General features: G+C 38.0%; 1 long non-coding RNA gene across 1 annotated transcript; it reads left to right on the top strand.

Annotated features, from left to right (window-relative positions):
• Positions 1-20,795: 20,795 nt before the first annotated feature.
• LOC136690747 (uncharacterized) lies at positions 20,796-21,948 on the top strand. The gene is made up of 3 exons (XR_010801775.1): positions 20,796-20,841; positions 20,940-21,015; positions 21,100-21,948. It is a non-coding gene; the product is annotated as an uncharacterized lncRNA (long non-coding RNA).
• The last annotated feature ends 207 nt before the right edge of the window (positions 21,949-22,155 follow it).

The following is a 22,155-nucleotide window of genomic DNA, read 5'->3' as shown; positions in this document are numbered from 1 at the left end:
TTGTGAAGATTGTATGCTACAGTCATTTAAACACAAGAGAAGAGCAAAACTAAAAAAAAATTAAACATATAAACAATAAATGAATAAAAATAAACAAACAAATAAAAAAACAAATAAACAAAAAACACTGGAAAGCCAATCATTTTAATTTGAGTTGTGAGGCTTTTTAGTTTACAAGCAGCTCTGTAACAAGAGTTACTCTTAGAACAGTCATTACAAATAGTCTTCTACAGCCAACAGATATTGCTTATGGCCATAGCACTCTTAGAAATCACGATCTTGTGGGCTTAGTTAGTACTTGGAATGGAGACTGCCAGGGAACACTAGGTGCTGTAAGCTTTTTAGCTTAAGGCTCCGATTGTGAAGGTTGTATGCTACAGTCATTTAAACACAAGAGAAGAGCAAAACTAAAAACAAATAAACAATAAATGAATAAAAAATAAACAAACAAATAAAAACAAATAAACAAAAAACACTGGAAAGCCAATCATTTTAATTTGAGTTGTGAGGCTTTTTACTTTACAAGCAGCTCTGTAACAAGAGTTACTCTTAGAACAGTCTTCTACAGCCAACAGTCATTGCTTATGGCTATAGCTGTCTTACAAATCCCGCTTTTGTGGGCTTAGTTAGTACTTGGAATGGAGACTACCAGGGAACACTAGGTGCTGCAAGCTTTTTAGCTTAAGGCTCCGATTGTGAAGATTGTATGCTACAGTCATTTAAACACAAGAGAAGAACAAAACTAAAAAAAACATAAAAACAAATAAACAATAAATGAATAAAAAATAAACAAACAAATAAAAAACAAATAAACAAAAAACACTGGAAAGCCAATCATTTTAATTTGAGTTGTGAGGCTTTTTAGTTTACAAGCAGCTCTGTAACAAGAGTTACTCTTAGAGCAGTCTTCTACAGCCAACAGTCATTGCTTATGGCCATAGCACTCTTAGAAATCCCGATCTTGTGGGCTTAGTTAGTACTTGGAATGGAGACTGCCAGGGAACACTAGGTGCTGTAAGCTTTTTAGCTTAAGGCTCCGATTGTGAAGGTTGTATGCTACAGTCATTTAAACACAAGAGAAGAGCAAAACTAAAAACAAATAAACAATAAATGAATAAAAAATAAACAAACAAATAAAAACAAATAAACAAAAAACACTGGAAAGCCAATCATTTTAATTTGAGTTGTGAGGCTTTTTACTTTACAAGCAGCTCTGTAACAAGAGTTACTCTTAGAACAGTCTTCTACAGCCAACAGTCATTGCTTATGGCCATAGCACTCTTACAAATCCCGATCTTGTGGGCTTAGTTAATACTTGGAATGGAGACTGCCAGGGAACACTAGGTGCTGTAAGCTTTTTAGTTTAACGCTCCGATTGTGAAGATTGTATGCTACAGTCATTTAAACACAAGAGAAGAACAAAACTAAAAAAAAGAAAACAAATAAACAATAAATGAATAAAAATAAACAAACAAATAAAAAACAAATAAACAAAAAACACTGGAAAGCCAATCATTTTAATTTGAGTTGTGAGGCTTTTTACTTTACAAGCAGCTCTGTAACAAGAGTTACTCTTAGAACAGTCATTACAAATAGTCTTCTACAGCCAACAGATATTGCTTATGGCCATAGCACTCTTAGAAATCACGATCTTGTGGGCTTAGTTAGTACTTGGAATGGAGACTGCCAGGGAACACTAGGTGCTGTAAGCTTTTTAGCTTAAGGCTCAGATTGTGAAGATTGTATGCTACAGTCATTTAAACACAAGAGAAGAACAAAACTAAAAAAAACATAAAAACAAATAAACAATAAATGAATAAAAAATAAACAAATAAATAAAAAACAAATAAACAAAAAACACTGGAAAGCCAATCATTTTAATTTGAGTTGTGAGGCTTTTTAGTTTACAAGCAGCTCTGTAACAAGAGTTACTCTTAGAGCAGTCTTCTACAGCCAACAGTCATTGCTTATGGCCATAGCACTCTTAGAAATCCCGATCTTGTGGGCTTAGTTAGTACTTGGAATGGAGACTGCCAGGGAACACTAGGTGCTGTAAGCTTTTTAGCTTAAGGCTCCGATTGTGAAGGTTGTATGCTACAGTCATTTAAACACAAGAGAAGAGCAAAACTAAAAACAAATAAACAATAAATGAATAAAAAATAAACAAACAAATAAAAACAAATAAACAAAAAACACTGGAAAGCCAATCATTTTAATTTGAGTTGTGAGGCTTTTTACTTTACAAGCAGCTCTGTAACAAGAGTTACTCTTAGAACAGTCTTCTACAGCCAACAGTCATTGCTTATGGCCATAGCACTCTTACAAATCCCGATCTTGTGGGCTTAGTTAATACTTGGAATGGAGACTGCCAGGGAACACTAGGTGCTGTAAGCTTTTTAGCTTAACGCTCCGATTGTGAAGATTGTATGCTACAGTCATTTAAACACAAGAGAAGAACAAAACTAAAAAAAAGAAAACAAATAAACAATAAATGAATAAAAATAAACAAACAAATAAAAAACAAATAAACAAAAAACACTGGAAAGCCAATCATTTTAATTTGAGTTGTGAGGCTTTTTACTTTACAAGCAGCTCTGTAACAAGAGTTACTCTTAGAACAGTCTTCTACAGCCAACAGTCATTGCTTATGGCCATAGCACTCTTAGAAATCCCGATCTTGTGGGCTTAGTTAGTACTTGGAATGGAGACTGCCAGGGAACACTAGGTGCTGTAAGCTTTTTAGCTTAAGGCTCCGATTGTGAAGATTGTATGCTACAGTCATTTAAACACAAGAGAAGAACAAAACTAAAAAAAAGAAAACAAATACACAATAAATGAATAAAAAATAAGCAATCAAATAAAAAAACAAATAAACAAAAAACACTGGAAAGCCAATCATTTTAATTTGAGTTGTGAGGCTTTTTACTTTACAAGCAGCTCTGTAACAAGAGTTACTCTTAGAACAGTCTTCTACAGCCAACAGTCATTGCTTATGGCCATAGCACTCTTAGAAATCCCGATCTTGTGGGCTTAGTTAGTACTTGGAATGGAGACTGCCAGGGAACACTAGGTGCTGTAAGCTTTTTAGCTTAAGACTCCGATTGTGAAGATTGTATGCTACAGTCATTTAAACACAAGAGAAGAGGAAAAAACAAAACAAAAACAAAAATAAATAAACATTAAATGAATAAAAAACAAATAAACAAATAAAAAAACAAATAAACAAAAAACACTGGAAAGCCAATCATTTTAATTTGAGTTGTGAGGCTTTTTAATTTACAAGCAGCTCTGTAATAAGAGTTACTCTTAGAACAGTCTTCTACAGCCAACAGTCATTGCTCATGGCCATAGCACTCTTAGAAATCCTGATCTTGTGGGCTTAGTTAGTACTTGAAATGGAGACTGCCAGGGAACACTAGGTGTTGTAAGCTTTTTAGCTTAAGGCTCCGATTGTGAAGATTGTATGCTACAGTCATTTAAACACAAGAGAAGAACAAAACTAAAAAAAAAGAAAACAAATACACAATAAATGAATAAAAAATAAACAAACAAATAAAAAAACAAATAAACAAAAAACACTGGAAAGCCAATCATTTTAATTTGAGTTGTGAGGCTTTTTACTTTACAAGCAGCTCTGTAATAAGAGTTACTCTTAGAACAGTCTTCTACAGCCAACAGTCATTGCTTATGGCCATAGCACTCTTAGAAATCCCGATCTTGTGGGCTTAGTTAGTACTTGGAATGGAGACTGCCAGGGAACACTAGGTGCTGTAAGCTTTTTAGCTTAAAGCTCCGATTGTGAAGGTTGTATGCTACAGTCATTTAAACACAAGAGAAGAGCAAAACTAAAAACAAATAAACAATAAATGAATAAAAAATAAACAAACAAATAAAAAAACAAATAAACAAAAAACACTGGAAAGCCAATCATTTTAATTTGAGTTGTGAGGCTTTTTACTTTACAAGCAGCCTTGTAACAAGAGTTACTCTTAGAACAGTCTTCTACAGCCAACAGTCATTGCTTATGGCCATAGCACTCTTACAAATCCCGATCTTGTGGGCTTAGTTAATACTTGGAATGGAGACTGCCAGGGAACACTAGGTGCTGTAAGCTTTTTAGCTTAAGGCTCCAATTGTGAAGATTGTATGCTACAGTCATTTAAACACAAGAGAAGAACAAAACTAAAAAAAAGAAAACAAATAAACAATAAATGAATAAAAATAAACAAACAAATAAAAAACAAATAAACAAAAAACACTGGAAAGCCAATCATTTTAATTTGAGTTGTGAGGCTTTTTACTTTACAAGCAGCTCTGTAACAAGAGTTACTCTTAGAACAGTCTTCTACAGCCAACAGTCATTGCTTATGGCCATAGCACTCTTAGAAATCCCGATCTTGTGGGCTTAGTTAGTACTTGGAATGGAGACTGCCAGGGAACACTAGGTGCTGTAAGCTTTTTAGCTTAAGGCTCCGATTGTGAAGATTGTATGCTACAGTCATTTAAACACAAGAGAAGAGCAAAACTAAAAAAAAATTAAACATATAAACAATAAATGAATAAAAATAAACAAACAAATAAAAAAACAAATAAACAAAAAACACTGGAAAGCCAATCATTTTAATTTGAGTTGTGAGGCTTTTTAGTTTACAAGCAGCTCTGTAACAAGAGTTACTCTTAGAACAGTCATTACAAATAGTCTTCTACAGCCAACAGATATTGCTTATGGCCATAGCACTCTTAGAAATCACGATCTTGTGGGCTTAGTTAGTACTTGGAATGGAGACTGCCAGGGAACACTAGGTGCTGTAAGCTTTTTAGCTTAAGGCTCCGATTGTGAAGGTTGTATGCTACAGTCATTTAAACACAAGAGAAGAGCAAAACTAAAAACAAATAAACAATAAATGAATAAAAAATAAACAAACAAATAAAAACAAATAAACAAAAAACACTGGAAAGCCAATCATTTTAATTTGAGTTGTGAGGCTTTTTACTTTACAAGCAGCTCTGTAACAAGAGTTACTCTTAGAACAGTCTTCTACAGCCAACAGTCATTGCTTATGGCTATAGCTGTCTTACAAATCCCGCTTTTGTGGGCTTAGTTAGTACTTGGAATGGAGACTACCAGGGAACACTAGGTGCTGCAAGCTTTTTAGCTTAAGGCTCCGATTGTGAAGATTGTATGCTACAGTCATTTAAACACAAGAGAAGAACAAAACTAAAAAAAACATAAAAACAAATAAACAATAAATGAATAAAAAATAAACAAACAAATAAAAAACAAATAAACAAAAAACACTGGAAAGCCAATCATTTTAATTTGAGTTGTGAGGCTTTTTAGTTTACAAGCAGCTCTGTAACAAGAGTTACTCTTAGAGCAGTCTTCTACAGCCAACAGTCATTGCTTATGGCCATAGCACTCTTAGAAATCCCGATCTTGTGGGCTTAGTTAGTACTTGGAATGGAGACTGCCAGGGAACACTAGGTGCTGTAAGCTTTTTAGCTTAAGGCTCCGATTGTGAAGGTTGTATGCTACAGTCATTTAAACACAAGAGAAGAGCAAAACTAAAAACAAATAAACAATAAATGAATAAAAAATAAACAAACAAATAAAAACAAATAAACAAAAAACACTGGAAAGCCAATCATTTTAATTTGAGTTGTGAGGCTTTTTACTTTACAAGCAGCTCTGTAACAAGAGTTACTCTTAGAACAGTCTTCTACAGCCAACAGTCATTGCTTATGGCCATAGCACTCTTACAAATCCCGATCTTGTGGGCTTAGTTAATACTTGGAATGGAGACTGCCAGGGAACACTAGGTGCTGTAAGCTTTTTAGCTTAAGGCTCCAATTGTGAAGATTGTATGCTACAGTCATTTAAACACAAGAGAAGAACAAAACTAAAAAAAAGAAAACAAATAAACAATAAATGAATAAAAATAAACAAACAAATAAAAAACAAATAAACAAAAAACACTGGAAAGCCAATCATTTTAATTTGAGTTGTGAGGCTTTTTACTTTACAAGCAGCTCTGTAACAAGAGTTACTCTTAGAACAGTCTTCTACAGCCAACAGTCATTGCTTATGGCTATAGCTGTCTTACAAATCCCGCTTTTGTGGGCTTAGTTAGTACTTGGAATGGAGACTACCAGGGAACACTAGGTGCTGCAAGCTTTTTAGCTTAAGGCTCCGATTGTGAAGATTGTATGCTACAGTCATTTAAACACAAGAGAAGAACAAAACTAAAAAAAACATAAAAACAAATAAACAATAAATGAATAAAAAATAAACAAACAAATTAAAAACAAATAAACAAAAAACACTGGAAAGCCAATCATTTTAATTTGAGTTTTGAGGCTTTTTAGTTTACAAGCAGCTCTGTAACAAAAGTTACTTTTAGAGCAGTCTTCTACAGCCAACAGTCATTGCTTTAGGCCATAGCACTCTTAGAAATCCCGATCTTGTGGGCTTAGTTAGTACTTGGAATGGAGACTGCCAGGGAACACTAGGTGCTGTAAGCTTTTTAGCTTAAGGCTCCGATTGTGAAGGTTGTATGCTACAGTCATTTAAACACAAGAGAAGAGCAAAACTAAAAACAAATAAACAATAAATGAATAAAAAATAAACAAACAAATAAACAAAAAACACTGGAAAGCCAATCATTTTAATTTGAGTTGTGAGGCTTTTTACTTTACAAGCAGCTCTGTAACAAGAGTTACTCTTAGAACAGTCTTCTACAGCCAACAGTCATTGCTTATGGCTATAGCTGTCTTACAAATCCCGCTTTTGTGGGCTTAGTTAGTACTTGGAATGGAGACTACCAGGGAACACTAGGTGCTGCAAGCTTTTTAGCTTAAGGCTCCGATTGTGAAGATTGTATGCTACAGTCATTTAAACACAAGAGAAGAACAAAACTAAAAAAAACATAAAAACAAATAAACAATAAATGAATAAAAAATAAACAAACAAATAAAAAACAAATAAACAAAAAACACTGGAAAGCCAATCATTTTAATTTGAGTTGTGAGGCTTTTTAGTTTACAAGCAGCTCTGTAACAAGAGTTACTCTTAGAGCAGTCTTCTACAGCCAACAGTCATTGCTTATGGCCATAGCACTCTTAGAAATCCCGATCTTGTGGGCTTAGTTAGTACTTGGAATGGAGACTGCCAGGGAACACTAGGTGCTGTAAGCTTTTTAGCTTAAGGCTCCGATTGTGAAGGTTGTATGCTACAGTCATTTAAACACAAGAGAAGAGCAAAACTAAAAACAAATAAACAATAAATGAATAAAAAATAAACAAACAAATAAAAACAAATAAACAAAAAACACTGGAAAGCCAATCATTTTAATTTGAGTTGTGAGGCTTTTTACTTTACAAGCAGCTCTGTAACAAGAGTTACTCTTAGAACAGTCTTCTACAGCCAACAGTCATTGCTTATGGCCATAGCACTCTTACAAATCCCGATCTTGTGGGCTTAGTTAATACTTGGAATGGAGACTGCCAGGGAACACTAGGTGCTGTAAGCTTTTTAGTTTAACGCTCCGATTGTGAAGATTGTATGCTACAGTCATTTAAACACAAGAGAAGAACAAAACTAAAAAAAAGAAAACAAATAAACAATAAATGAATAAAAATAAACAAACAAATAAAAAACAAATAAACAAAAAACACTGGAAAGCCAATCATTTTAATTTGAGTTGTGAGGCTTTTTACTTTACAAGCAGCTCTGTAACAAGAGTTACTCTTAGAACAGTCTTCTACAGCCAACAGTCATTGCTTATGGCCATAGCACTCTTAGAAATCCCGATCTTGTGGGCTTAGTTAGTACTTGGAATGGAGACTGCCAGGGAACACTAGGTGCTGTAAGCTTTTTAGCTTAAGGCTCCGATTGTGAAGATTGTATGCTACAGTCATTTAAACACAAGAGAAGAGCAAAACTAAAAAAAAAATTAAACATATAAACAATAAATGAATAAAAATAAACAAACAAATAAAAAAACAAATAAACAAAAAACACTGGAAAGCCAATCATTTTAATTTGAGTTGTGAGGCTTTTTAGTTTACAAGCAGCTCTGTAACAAGAGTTACTCTTAGAACAGTCATTACAAATAGTCTTCTACAGCCAACAGATATTGCTTATGGCCATAGCACTCTTAGAAATCCCGATCTTGTGGGCTTAGTTAGTACTTGGAATGGAGACTGCCAGGGAACACTAGGTGCTGTAAGCTTTTTAGCTTAAGGCTCAGATTGTGAAGATTGTATGCTACAGTCATTTAAACACAAGAGAAGAACAAAACTAAAAAAAAGAAAACAAATACACAATAAATGAATAAAAAATAAACAAACAAATAAAAAAACAAATAAACAAAAAACACTGGAAAGCCAATCATTTTAATTTGAGTTGTGAGGCTTTTTAGTTTACAAGCTGTAACAAGAGTTACTCTTAGAGCAGTCTTCTACAGCCAACAGTCATTGCTTATGGCCATAGCACTCTTAGAAATCCCGATCTTGTGGGCTTAGTTAGTACTTGGAATGGAGACTGCCAGGGAACACTAGGTGCTGTAAGCTTTTTAGCTTAAGGCTCCGATTGTGAAGGTTGTATGCTACAGTCATTTAAACACAAGAGAAGAGCAAAACTAAAAACAAATAAACAATAAATGAATAAAAAATAAACAAACAAATAAAAACAAATAAACAAAAAACACTGGAAAGCCAATCATTTTAATTTGAGTTGTGAGGCTTTTTACTTTACAAGCAGCTCTGTAACAAGAGTTACTCTTAGAACAGTCTTCTACAGCCAACAGTCATTGCTTATGGCCATAGCACTCTTACAAATCCCGATCTTGTGGGCTTAGTTAATACTTGGAATGGAGACTGCCAGGGAACACTAGGTGCTGTAAGCTTTTTAGCTTAACGCTCCGATTGTGAAGATTGTATGCTACAGTCATTTAAACACAAGAGAAGAACAAAACTAAAAAAAAGAAAACAAATAAACAATAAATGAATAAAAATAAACAAACAAATAAAAAACAAATAAACAAAAAACACTGGAAAGCCAATCATTTTAATTTGAGTTGTGAGGCTTTTTACTTTACAAGCAGCTCTGTAACAAGAGTTACTCTTAGAACAGTCTTCTACAGCCAACAGTCATTGCTTATGGCCATAGCACTCTTAGAAATCCCGATCTTGTGGGCTTAGTTAGTACTTGGAATGGAGACTGCCAGGGAACACTAGGTGCTGTAAGCTTTTTAGCTTAAGGCTCCGATTGTGAAGATTGTATGCTACAGTCATTTAAACACAAGAGAAGAGGAAAAAACAAAACAAAAACAAAAATAAATAAACAATAAATGAATAAAAACAAATAAACAAATATAAAAACAATGAAACAAAAAACACTGGAAAGCCAATCATTTTAATTTGAGTTGTGAGGCTTTTTAGTTTACAAGCAGCTCTGTAACAAGAGTTACTCTTAGAACAGTCTTCTACAGCCAACAGTCATTGCTTATGGCCATAGCACTCTTACAAATCCCGATCTTGTGGGCTTAGTTAATACTTGGAATGGAGACTGCCAGGGAACACTAGGTGTTGTAAGCTTTTTAGCTTAAGGCTCCGATTGTGAAGATTGTATGCTACAGTCATTTAAACACAAGAGAAGAGCAAAACTAAAAAAAAAATTAAACATATAAACAATAAATGAATAAAAATAAACAAACAAATAAAAAAACAAATAAACAAAAAACACTGGAAAGCCAATCATTTTAATTTGAGTTGTGAGGCTTTTTAGTTTACAAGCAGCTCTGTAACAAGAGTTACTCTTAGAACAGTCATTACAAATAGTCTTCTACAGCCAACAGATATTGCTTATGGCCATAGCACTCTTAGAAATCCCGATCTTGTGGGCTTAGTTAGTACTTGGAATGGAGACTGCCAGGGAACACTAGGTGCTGTAAGCTTTTTAGCTTAAGGCTCAGATTGTGAAGATTGTATGCTACAGTCATTTAAACACAAGAGAAGAGGAAAAAACAAAACAAAAACAAAAATAAATAAACAATAAATGAATAAAAACAAATAAACAAATATAAAAACAATGAAACAAAAAAACACTGGAAAGCCAATCATTTTAATTTGAGTTGTGAGGCTTTTTAGTTTACAAGCTGTAACAAGAGTTACTCTTAGAGCAGTCTTCTACAGCCAACAGTCATTGCTTATGGCCATAGCACTCTTAGAAATCCCGATCTTGTGGGCTTAGTTAGTACTTGGAATGGAGACTGCCAGGGAACACTAGGTGCTGTAAGCTTTTTAGCTTAAGGCTCCGATTGTGAAGGTTGTATGCTACAGTCATTTAAACACAAGAGAAGAGCAAAACTAAAAACAAATAAACAATAAATGAATAAAAAATAAACAAACAAATAAAAACAAATAAACAAAAAACACTGGAAAGCCAATCATTTTAATTTGAGTTGTGAGGCTTTTTACTTTACAAGCAGCTCTGTAACAAGAGTTACTCTTAGAACAGTCTTCTACAGCCAACAGTCATTGCTTATGGCCATAGCACTCTTACAAATCCCGATCTTGTGGGCTTAGTTAATACTTGGAATGGAGACTGCCAGGGAACACTAGGTGCTGTAAGCTTTTTAGCTTAACGCTCCGATTGTGAAGATTGTATGCTACAGTCATTTAAACACAAGAGAAGAACAAAACTAAAAAAAAGAAAACAAATAAACAATAAATGAATAAAAATAAACAAACAAATTAAAAACAAATAAACAAAAAACACTGGAAAGCCAATCATTTTAATTTGAGTTGTGAGGCTTTTTACTTTACAAGCAGCTCTGTAACAAGAGTTACTCTTAGAACAGTCTTCTACAGCCAACAGTCATTGCTTATGGCCATAGCACTCTTAGAAATCCCGATCTTGTGGGCTTAGTTAGTACTTGGAATGGAGACTGCCAGGGAACACTAGGTGCTGTAAGCTTTTTAGCTTAAGGCTCCGATTGTGAAGATTGTATGCTACAGTCATTTAAACACAAGAGAAGAGGAAAAAACAAAACAAAAACAAAAATAAATAAACAATAAATGAATAAAAACAAATAAACAAATATAAAAACAATGAAACAAAAAACACTGGAAAGCCAATCATTTTAATTTGAGTTGTGAGGCTTTTTAGTTTACAAGCAGCTCTGTAACAAGAGTTACTCTTAGAACAGTCTTCTACAGCCAACAGTCATTGCTTATGGCCATAGCACTCTTAGAAATCCCGATCTTGTGGGCTTAGTTAGTACTTGGAATGGAGACTGCCAGGGAACACTAGGTGCTGTAAGCTTTTTAGCTTAAGGCTCCGATTGTGAAGGTTGTATGCTACAGTCATTTAAACACAAGAGAAGAGCAAAACTAAAAACAAATAAACAATAAATGAATAAAAAATAAACAAACAAATAAAAAAACAAACAAATAAACAAAAAACACTGGAAAGCCAATCATTTTAATTTGAGTTGTGAGGCTTTTTACTTTACAAGCAGCTCTGTAACAAGAGTTACTCTTAGAACAGTCTTCTACAGCCAACAGTCATTGCTTATGGCCATAGCACTCTAACAAATCCCGATCTTGTGGGCTTAGTTAGTACTTGGAATGGAGACTGCCAGGGAACACTAGGTGCTGTAAGCTTTTTAGCTTAAGGCTCAGATTGTGAAGGTTGTATGCTACAGTCATTTAAACACAAGAGAAGAGCAAAACTAAAAACAAATAAACAATAAATGATTAAAAAATAAACAAACAAATAAAAACAAATTAACAAAAAACACTGGAAAGCCAATCATTTTAATTTGAGTTGTGAGGCTTTTTACTTTACAAGCAGCTCTGTAACAAGAGTTACTCTTAGAACAGTCTTCTACAGCCAACAGTCATTGCTTATGGCCATAGCACTCTTAAAAATCCCGATCTTGTGGGCTTAGTTAGTACTTGGAATGGAGACTGCCAGGGAACACTAGGTGCTGTAAGCTTTTTAGCTTAAGGCTCCGATTGTGAAGATTGTAGCTACAGTCATTTAAACACAAGAGAAGAACAAAACTAAAAAAAATAAAACAAATAAACAATAAATGAATAAAAAATAAACAAACAAATGAACAAAAAACACTGGAAAGCCAATCATTTTAATTTGAGTTGTGAGGCTTTTTACTTTACAAGCAGCTCTGTAACAAGAGTTACTCTTAGAACAGTCTTCTACAGCCAACAGTCATTGCTTATGGCCATAGCACTCTTAAAAATCCCGATCTTGTGGGCTTAGTTAGTACTTGGAATGGAGACTGCCAGGGAACACTAGGTGCTGTAAGCTTTTTAGCTTAAGGCTCCGATTGTGAAGATTGTATGCTACAGTCGTTTAAACACAAGAGAAGAACAAAACTAAAAAAAATAAAACAAATAAACAGTAAATGAATAAAAAATAAACAAACAAATAAAAAACAAATAAACAAAAAACACTGGAAAGCCAATCATTTTAATTTGAGTTGTGAGGCTTTTTACTTTACAAGCAGCTCTGTAACAAGAGTTACTCTTAGAACAGTCTTCTACAGCCAACAGTCATTGCTTATGGCTATAGCTGTCTTACAAATCCCGCTTTTGTGGGCTTAGTTAGTACTTGGAATGGAGACTACCAGGGAACACTAGGTGCTGCAAGCTTTTTAGCTTAAGGCTCCGATTGTGAAGATTGTATGCTACAGTCATTTAAACACAAGAGAAGAACAAAACTAAAAAAAACATAAAAACAAATAAACAATAAATGAATAAAAAATAAACAAACAAATTAAAAACAAATAAACAAAAAACACTGGAAAGCCAATCATTTTAATTTGAGTTTTGAGGCTTTTTAGTTTACAAGCAGCTCTGTAACAAAAGTTACTTTTAGAGCAGTCTTCTACAGCCAACAGTCATTGCTTTAGGCCATAGCACTCTTAGAAATCCCGATCTTGTGGGCTTAGTTAGTACTTGGAATGGAGACTGCCAGGGAACACTAGGTGCTGTAAGCTTTTTAGCTTAAGGCTCCGATTGTGAAGGTTGTATGCTACAGTCATTTAAACACAAGAGAAGAGCAAAACTAAAAACAAATAAACAATAAATGAATAAAAAATAAACAAACAAATAAAAACAAATAAACAAAAAACACTGGAAAGCCAATCATTTTAATTTGAGTTGTGAGGCTTTTTACTTTACAAGCAGCTCTGTAACAAGAGTTACTCTTAGAACAGTCTTCTACAGCCAACAGTCATTGCTTATGGCCATAGCACTCTTACAAATCCCGATCTTGTGGGCTTAGTTAATACTTGGAATGGAGACTGCCAGGGAACACTAGGTGCTGTAAGCTTTTTAGCTTAACGCTCCGATTGTGAAGATTGTATGCTACAGTCATTTAAACACAAGAGAAGAACAAAACTAAAAAAAAGAAAACAAATAAACAATAAATGAATAAAAATAAACAAAGAAATAAAAAACAAATAAACAAAAAACACTGGAAAGCCAATCATTTTAATTTGAGTTGTGAGGCTTTTTACTTTACAAGCAGCTCTGTAACAAGATGTCAGGAACGAGGGGCGGATTGAAGGAGGGCGGACGCACTCGCTAAAACACAGTTCTTTAATAAAGGGAGGTAACCAAACAAAGCACGAAAACATACAGGGAAACAAGGCAGGCTAAACTAAACAAGGGGAGCTAAACAGGGCAAACGGGACTGACAGACTAAAGAGTAAACGAAGGAACGAGAGAGGAAAAGAAACTACGACACGAAACAACGACTAGGGAAACAGACACGGAGAAACTGTGGAGACAGACGGACAGACTCGAAAACACGACCGACTAGACATGAGAAAAGAGAAAAGAGAAATGTACGACAAACAGGACGTGACACAAGAGGGCTTAAATACTCACACAAACGAGATACACCTGGACAGATAACGAGGACGGGCTGACACAAGACACGGACGAGGGCGGAGACAAGGATATAAACAAAACATAGCCATGTGCGAATAAAGCACATGGCGGGGACAACAGACTGACAGGACGAAGGCGTGACAGATGCCCCCCCCAAGAACGCGCAACTCCCGGGCGCGTACTCCTAAACCCCCCAGGAGCTGGCACAGGAGAGGGCACGGAAAACAAGACAGGACAACAAACCAACGGGTGACAGGACTCAGGACAGGACGGGAACAGACACAGGAGCTGGGGACACGACAGGACCGAATATACGAGACGGGACATGGGACATGACAGGAGACTGACAAAGGGGGGCAGCAAGAGACGAGAACGGACTGGACAGGACAGGAGTGGACACATGGGACTTGACAGGGTTTTTGACATTGGACATGACACTGGATGGAAACAGGGACTGGACAGAAGACGGGACAGGTGACAGAACTTGGTGCTGGGACTGGACGGGAGCAGAGACTGGTGACAAGACACTGGACAGGATAGGAACGTTAGACTGGACAGGGGTACGTGACTGGACAGAAGACAGGACAGGTGACATGACACTAGACTGGAACGGAGACGGGACTGGAGACTGGACAGGGGATTGGGAGGGAAACTGGACCGGAGACAAGACAGGTGACTGGACATTGGACGGATACGGGAACTGGACGTGAGACAAGACAGAGGGTTGAAACGGGGACTGGACAGGACTAACAGGGGACTGGACAGGAGACAAGACAGAGGGTTGAAACAGAGACTGGACCGGAGACGGGACTTGAGACTGGACAGGGATTTGAAACAGAGACTGGACTGGAGACAAGACGGGTGACTGGACGTTGGACAGATACGGAGACTGGACATGACTAACAGGGGACTGAACCGGGGGTTGAAACATAGACTGGACAGGGCTGATAGGGGACTGGACAGGACTTGGCAGGGGAACAGGTACAAGAACATTTACAGGGACTGACACCAACACAGTGACCGGGAACGGGACAGACACAAAGGCAGACACGGGTACAGGGACAAGGACAGAGAGGGGAACCAGGACAGGGACAGACAAGGGAACCAAAATAACAGGGGGGTGCCCAGGACTGGCTAATGTCTGTGGGGTAGTCTGAGGAACCAGCCTGGGCACAGTTCTGGGGATCGGCCCTGAAGTCCTTCGGGCCGACCTACGGACATGGACAGGAGAGGCCGTAGCCACAGTCTCGGACACAGGAGCGGCGGGTGCCGCCGTAGTCTCGGACACAGGAGCGGCGGGTGCCGCCGTAGTCTCGGACACAGGAGCGGCGGGTGCCGCCGTAGTCTCGGACACAGGAGCGGCGGGTGCCGCCGTAGTCTCGGACACAGGAGCGGCGGTTCCCCCGCCATCACGGGGACTGGAGCGGCGGGTGCCGCCATCACGGGGACTGGAGCGGCGGGTGCCGCCATCACGGGGACTGGAGCGGCGGGTGCCGCCATCACGGACACTGGAGCGGCGGGTGCCGCCATCACGGACACTGGAGCGGCGGGTGCCGCCATCACGGGGACTGGAGCGGCGGGTGCCGCCATCACGGGGACTGGAGCGGCGGGTGCCGCCATCACGGACACTGGAGCGGCGGGTGCCGCCATCACGGACACTGGAGCGGCGGGTGCCGCCATCACGGACACTGGAGCGGCGGGTGCCGCCATCACGGACACTGGAGCGGCGGGTGCCGCCATCACGGACACTGGAGACCCTGCGACGACGTCCACGGAGGCAGGGGAACCTGCAGCGACGTCGTCCACGGAGGCAGGGGAACCTGCAGCGACGTCGTCCCTGAAGACAGGAGAGGCGCGCGTCGCGCTCACGAAGACAGGAGAGGCGCGCGCTGCGCTCTCGAGGACAGGGGTTTGTGCTGCTCGCCGGGCTCGCGCTGGAGCTGTAAAGGGTTTAGGGGGTTTCACAGGCGCACCCATTAGATCACCTCGAGGTGCGCCCCTGTTAGCCTCAGACCTCAGAGCTACGGAGGTGAGGCTAACAGCCCCTACCCTTAACGCCCCCCCAAAAATTTCCCCGGACCTGAGGGGGTAATCCTCCAGCGAGGGGGGAACTCCAGCACGGTTCTTCCGCCGACTCTTTCGACTCCCGCTGGCGCAACTACTCGATTCCCGAGTCGACTCCTCCGCTATAGGATCCGGAGCAGCGCCAGGCAGGAGCTGGAACCGGCGACTCCATTCCGAGGCCGCTTTCAAAGCCTCCCCCACAGGATCTTTGGGGCCTGTGCGGAATGGAGTCCGGCGAACGGCACATCCCTTGAGATAATAGTCTGTGCTAGCTGCGTCCTGGGGGTCGTACATTCTGTCAGGAACGAGGGGCGGATTGAAGGAGGGCGGACGCACTCGCTAAAACACAGTTCTTTAATAAAGGGAGGTAACCAAACAAAGCACGAAAACATACAGGGAAACAAGGCAGGCTAAACTAAACAAGGGGAGCTAAACAGGGCAAACGGGACTGACAGACTAAAGAGTAAACGAAGGAACGAGAGAGGAAAAGAAACTACGACACGAAACAACGACTAGGGAAACAGACACGGAGAAACTGTGGAGACAGACGGACAGACTCGAAAACACGACCGACTAGACATGAGAAAAGAGAAAAGAGAAATGTACGACAAACAGGACGTGACACAAGAGGGCTTAAATACTCACACAAACGAGATACACCTGGACAGATAACGAGGACGGGCTGACACAAGACACGGACGAGGGCGGAGACAAGGATATAAACAAAACATAGCCATGTGCGAATAAAGCACATGGCGGGGACAACAGACTGACAGGACGAAGGCGTGACACAAGAGTTACTCTTAGAACAGTCTTCTACAGCCAACAGTCATTGCTTATGGCCATAGCACTCTTAGAAATCCCGATCTTGTGGGCTTAGTTAGTACTTGGAATGGAGACTGCCAGGGAACACTAGGTGCTGTAAGCTTTTTAGCTTAAGGCTCCGATTGTGAAGATTGTATGCTACAGTCATTTAAACACAAGAGAAGAGCAAAACTAAAAAAAAAATTAAACATATAAACAATAAATGAATAAAGTTAAACAAACAAATAAAAAAACAAATAAACAAAAAACACTGGAAAGCCAATCATTTTAATTTGAGTTGTGAGGCTTTTTAGTTTACAAGCAGCTCTGTAACAAGAGTTACTCTTAGAACAGTCATTACAAATAGTCTTCTACAGCCAACAGATATTGCTTATGGCCATAGCACTCTTAGAAATCACGATCTTGTGGGCTTAGTTAGTACTTGGAATGGAGACTGCCAGGGAACACTAGGTGCTGTAAGCTTTTTAGCTTAAGGCTCAGATTGTGAAGATTGTATGCTACAGTCATTTAAACACAAGAGAAGAACAAAACTAAAAAAAACATAAAAACAAATAAACAATAAATGAATAAAAAATAAACAAATAAATAAAAAACAAATAAACAAAAAACACTGGAAAGCCAATCATTTTAATTTGAGTTGTGAGGCTTTTTAGTTTACAAGCAGCTCTGTAACAAGAGTTACTCTTAGAGCAGTCTTCTACAGCCAACAGTCATTGCTTATGGCCATAGCACTCTTAGAAATCCCGATCTTGTGGGCTTAGTTAGTACTTGGAATGGAGACTGCCAGGGAACACTAGGTGCTGTAAGCTTTTTAGCTTAAGGCTCCGATTGTGAAGGTTGTATGCTACAGTCATTTAAACACAAGAGAAGAGCAAAACTAAAAACAAATAAACAATAAATGAATAAAAAATAAACAAACAAATAAAAACAAATAAACAAAAAACACTGGAAAGCCAATCATTTTAATTTGAGTTGTGAGGCTTTTTACTTTACAAGCAGCTCTGTAACAAGAGTTACTCTTAGAACAGTCTTCTACAGCCAACAGTCATTGCTTATGGCCATAGCACTCTTACAAATCCCGATCTTGTGGGCTTAGTTAATACTTGGAATGGAGACTGCCAGGGAACACTAGGTGCTGTAAGCTTTTTAGCTTAACGCTCCGATTGTGAAGATTGTATGCTACAGTCATTTAAACACAAGAGAAGAACAAAACTAAAAAAAAGAAAACAAATAAACAATAAATGAATAAAAATAAACAAACAAATAAAAAACAAATAAACAAAAAACACTGGAAAGCCAATCATTTTAATTTGAGTTGTGAGGCTTTTTACTTTACAAGCAGCTCTGTAACAAGAGTTACTCTTAGAACAGTCTTCTACAGCCAACAGTCATTGCTTATGGCCATAGCACTCTTAGAAATCCCGATCTTGTGGGCTTAGTTAGTACTTGGAATGGAGACTGCCAGGGAACACTAGGTGCTGTAAGCATTTTAGCTTAAGGCTCCGATTGTGAAGATTGTATGCTACAGTCATTTAAACACAAGAGAAGAGCAAAACTAAAAAAAAAATTAAACATATAAACAATAAATGAATAAAAATAAACAAACAAATAAAAAAACAAATAAACAAAAAACACTGGAAAGCCAATCATTTTAATTTGAGTTGTGAGGCTTTTTAGTTTACAAGCAGCTCTGTAACAAGAGTTACTCTTAGAACAGTCATTACAAATAGTCTTCTACAGCCAACAGATATTGCTTATGGCCATAGCACTCTTAGAAATCCCGATGTTGTGGGCTTAGTTAGTACTTGGAATGGAGACTGCCAGGGAACACTAGGTGCTGTAAGCTTTTTAGCTTAAGGCTCAGATTGTGAAGATTGTATGCTACAGTCATTTAAACACAAGAGAAGAACAAAACTAAAAAAAAGAAAACAAATACACAATAAATGAATAAAAAATAAACAAACAAATAAAAAAACAAATAAACAAAAAACACTGGAAAGCCAATCATTTTAATTTGAGTTGTGAGGCTTTTTAGTTTACAAGCTGTAACAAGAGTTACTCTTAGAGCAGTCTTCTACAGCCAACAGTCATTGCTTATGGCCATAGCACTCTTAGAAATCCCGATCTTGTGGGCTTAGTTAGTACTTGGAATGGAGACTGCCAGGGAACACTAGGTGCTGTAAGCTTTTTAGCTTAAGGCTCCGATTGTGAAGGTTGTATGCTACAGTCATTTAAACACAAGAGAAGAGCAAAACTAAAAACAAATAAACAATAAATGAATAAAAAATAAACAAACAAATAAAAACAAATAAACAAAAAACACTGGAAAGCCAATCATTTTAATTTGAGTTGTGAGGCTTTTTACTTTACAAGCAGCTCTGTAACAAGAGTTACTCTTAGAACAGTCTTCTACAGCCAACAGTCATTGCTTATGGCCATAGCACTCTAACAAATCTCGGTCTTGTGGGCTTAGTTAGTACTTGGAATGGAGACTGCCAGGGAACACTAGGTGCTGTAAGCTTTTTAGCTTAAGGCTCAGATTGTGAAGGTTGTATGCTACAGTCACTTAAACACAAGAGAAGAGCAAAACTGAAAACAAATAAACAATAAATGATTAAAAAATAAACAAACAAATAAAAACAAATTAACAAAAAACACTGGAAAGCCAATCATTTTAATTTGAGTTGTGAGGCTTTTTACTTTACAAGCAGCTCTGTAACAAGAGTTACTCTTAGAACAGTCTTCTACAGCCAACAGTCATTGCTTATGGCCATAGCACTCTTAAAAATCCCGATCTTGTGGGCTTAGTTAGTACTTGGAATGGAGACTGCCAGGGAACACTAGGTGCTGTAAGAGAGATATATGAGGCACTTTTTGTAACTTCGTTTTGACAGGTCATTTGGGCCAATCAGAGCGTGCCACGTCATCAAGCCCCGCCCCCTTTTGGGAGGGAAGTCCCGCCCCCTTGTCCAATCAGAAGCGTGTATTTGACAGGAAGTCCCGCCCTCTCGTCCAATCAGAAGCGTTTATTTGCTCGGAAGTCCCGCCCTGTCATCGACCAATCATAAGTGTGTATTTTCCCGCCCTTGTTCAAAAGTCCCGCCCTCGCTTCGTCCAATCGCAAGCGTGTATTTTACCCCCGGATTTCCCGCCCTCCCCTCAACCAATCATAAACGTGTATTTTAACCGTAATTCCCGCCCTTCGCTCTGTTTTATTATAGATATCTACGACCCCCCACGATGAACCCCTTTATCGCGCGCGCACATACGCGAGCCCCCCACCCCTTTATCGCGCACACACGCGCGCACAGGCTCTGTTTCATCACAGGTGTCAAGTCACGAGCTACGCTTTATCAGTCGCACACTCGCTACCGTAATCGCTAACGATCAACCACCCCACCCCTTTTATCGCGCGCACACACATAAGTGAACCCCCCACCCCTTTTATCGAGCGCACACACATAAGTGAACCCCCCACCACTTTGGAATTACAGGAATCGTCAAACGGTCTCAACCCCCCCATCAAACGGTTATGACACACGCACGTACCCCCCACACACACACATACAGGGTATACATAAGTAAATTTTTAATTTTCTAACTCCAAGTTCTAAATGATTAATGGTGTTTTAGTGATTAAAGATTGTTTTAAAATCGTTCATCATACTGTTTTCATACGATAAAAAATGACATTTGAAGATGTCTTAACGCTGCCCCTCCTAAACCCTCCTCCTCGCTGTACGTCAGAAAAGTTTACGATAAGTGACTCAGTATATCTAGGAGCTCAAAAATCTACGCATTACACGCTGACATTCAACTTTGGATGATATACTGCTCGGACTGGAACCAAAAGGTAAGAACTGACATTTATAACGTAAAATAAGAATAATTTAAGAATATTACTTTATATTTCATTTTAAAAATTTTATATATTTATTTATTTATTTTATTTTTATTTTTTAGATTAAGAACAAAGAAGAACAGACGTGATGGCTAATATTTTACAAGCTCCAAGACTAAGTCCTTAGGGTAAGTAAATATATATATATATTTATATATAAATGTGTATATATATATGTAATATGTATTTTATAATGTTATTCATGAAAATTTTCGTATCTCTTTAGTCAAACGTCCTAAACAGTTATGAACTGGAGACACCTCCTACTTGAACACATCCACTTATGATGAAGCTCTTCCCCTGTAAGTAAAGTACAATATGTTATTCATAATTTTGTGTGTATTTCCTAGTCCTAATTGAAGCTTTTTGTATTTTTTCATCCTTAGATTTCAGTAAAAACAATCTGAAACTATTATGATGCTACTTTCTACGAATGCTGTCGTCTGTGAAGAGCCATCGACTGTTGACTCAAGAATGTAAAACTTATTTTATTTAATGTTTATTTATTCATTTGCTTTATTGTATTAGTCAAATGGCGCAAAAACGCCCTAACAACGAGGTTTTAAACAATGAAGCTAAGAAGCCTAACATCAGTCCTTTTTCACATGATTTAAATAGCACTCAGATAATCTGCGAACTAAAACGCAGTATTTCAAAATTAGAAACTAAATTGAATGAATACGAAACGTACACAACTCTGAATCCTTTTCTGTTAGAAGCTGTAAATCAGCTTAATGACAGTTTGTCAGTAAATCCAACCCAAAACTTTGAATGTTTAAAGTCTCCTGTTAATACCTCAGAAAATACAGCTAAAAGTTTGCATGATGTTTTCTTTGAACTGGAGCACAGCTTATCGAAATTACAAAACACACTCAATGAATACGACACGTGTACAACTCTGAATCCTTTTCTGTTAGATGCTGTAAAACAGCTTAATGACAGTTTGTCAGAACCTTCTAAGCCAACCACAGACTTTGAATGTTTAACGTCTCCTGTTAATACCTCAGAAAATAATCCTGAAATTTTGTCAGATTTTTTCTATGAACTAAATCAAAGTCTTTTGAGATTAAATGATAATCTGATAAACTTAAGTCAAAATTCATTAACCAGTCCTGATTATCATGACAATTCTCCTCCTTCACCTAATATTGAGAATAACCCCAATGACAATTCTCCTCCTCCATCACCTAATATTGAGAATAACCCCAATGACAATTCTCCTCCTCCTTCACCTAATACTGAGAATAACCCCAATGACAATTCTCCTCCTCCTTCACCTAATATTGAGAATAACCCCAATGACAATTCTCCTCCTCCTTCACCTAATACTGAGAATAACCCCAATGACAATCCACCTGACGATGGTGATGTACAAACGGGAGGTGATCTTGACCCAAATATCAATATAAATCGCTTAGACAGATTCCGCACCACAGAAATTA

The sequence above is a fragment of the Hoplias malabaricus genome, chromosome 3 (assembly GCF_029633855.1).
Source record: "Hoplias malabaricus isolate fHopMal1 chromosome 3, fHopMal1.hap1, whole genome shotgun sequence".
In the NCBI taxonomy this organism is placed as follows: domain Eukaryota; kingdom Metazoa; phylum Chordata; class Actinopteri; order Characiformes; family Erythrinidae; genus Hoplias; species Hoplias malabaricus.
This window is presented reverse-complemented; position numbering and strand designations above follow the sequence as displayed.